A 1816-nucleotide genomic window follows, 5' to 3' on the forward strand; every position below is an offset into this window, starting at 1 on the left:
AAAGCAGTGATGTTAATTATCAGTCATTGCTCCTCTTTGAATCTAAAGGGAATGCTCTGATTTCAATCTTAAAGTGCAATACTGACACTTAATTTGAGAGATAAACGTATTTTGAAACATCATAGAATTATGTATTTATTCTTGGTCTAATAAGATTTCTTCTTTTGTTGAGATATTATATTTTACCAAATATTTTTCCATGATTCAAAAAAAACCTTTTGATTAGTTAGTTAATATGGTCATTGCATTCATAGATATTTTTAAATGAATCATCCTCTATAGCTAAAACAGACTTCATATTGACTTTGGTGTTTTTAAATAAGCTACAAGTTTCAATTAGCAATATTTTGAGTTTTCTGTATAAATATTTACACATGCAATTTATTATGTGTTGTATTTGTTGAATTTTTAAAATACTATTCTATGGTGTTTAGAAGAGAATTAATTGTGTTGATCTCAAAAACAAGAATTCAGGACAGACAACGCTTTTGCCTGCCATTTTGATAGAGAAGCGAGGCTCTTTTTTTTTTTTTTTTTTTGAGTTTCCATCCTTCTTGATATTTTTTTAACCTCTTTATTGGAGTATTATTGCTTTACAAGGTTGTGTTAGTTTCTACTGTATAACAAAGTGAATCAGTTATATGTATACATATATCCCCATATTTTTCCCTCTGGCATCTCCCTCCCACCCTCCTTGTCCCACCCCTCTAGGTGGTCACAAAACACACAGCTGATCTCCCTGTGCTATGCAGCTGCTTCCCACTAGCTATCTATTGTACATTCGGTTGTATATATATGTCAATAATACTCTCTCACTTCATCCCAGCTTACCCTTGCCCCTCCCCGTGTCTTCAAGTCCATTCTCTACGTCTGTGTCTTTATTTCTGTACTGCCCCTAGGTTCATCAGAACCTTTTTTTTTCTTTTAGATTCCATATATATGTGTTAGCATACAGTATTTGTTTTTCTCTTTCTGACTTACTTCACTCTGTATGACAGTCTCTAGGTCCATCCACCTCACTATAAATAACTCAATTTCATTTCTTTTTATGGCTGAGTAATATTCCATTGCATATATGTGCCACATCTTCTTTACCCATTCATCTGTCGATGGACACAGGTTGCTTCCATGTCCTGGCTATTGTAAATAGTGTTGAAATGAACATTGTGGTACATGATTCTTTTTGAATTATGGCTTCTCAGGGCATATGCCCAATAGTGTGATTGCTGGGTCATATGGTAGTTCTATTTTTAGTTTTCTAAGGAACCTCCATACTGTTCTCCATAGTGTCTGTATCAATTTACATTCCCACCAACAGTGCAAGAGGGGTTCCTTTTCTAAGGGAGGCTTTTTTAGGTAATTTTCTTACTGTCTTACCTGGATATTTATCTTTTTAATTTTTCTCCATTTTCTTCTGTTAGTTTTAGTAATTTGTAGTTTCCTAGGGAAACTACACAGAGTAAAGAACAGTGAGCTGACTGACAGTGGTTAACAACTAAATGTAAGTGGAGAGCTGGAGCAAGAAAGTTCTCCAGGAGATGATGAAAGAAAGGAGGTGAAGTGAGAAATCAACAAATAATCTAATGATATAGTTTTTTTATCACTATGAAACAATGTATCACAACCTTAACTAATACTTTTAGATACTTAGTTAATTTTATGTGCCAGGTAGTGTTCCAAGTAGGGTAACGATTTATGGTTGTTCAGGCAGTATAGTGAACAATTCTAAGAACACCACTTACACTGGTGCTCCTGGAATTGCTTAGTGTAAATCCTGAGTGCCAAACACAGTGGCCTCCCCTTAAGCACTTTGTAT

Source organism: Tursiops truncatus, chromosome 8 (assembly GCF_011762595.2).
Source record: "Tursiops truncatus isolate mTurTru1 chromosome 8, mTurTru1.mat.Y, whole genome shotgun sequence".
NCBI lineage: Eukaryota > Metazoa > Chordata > Mammalia > Artiodactyla > Delphinidae > Tursiops > Tursiops truncatus.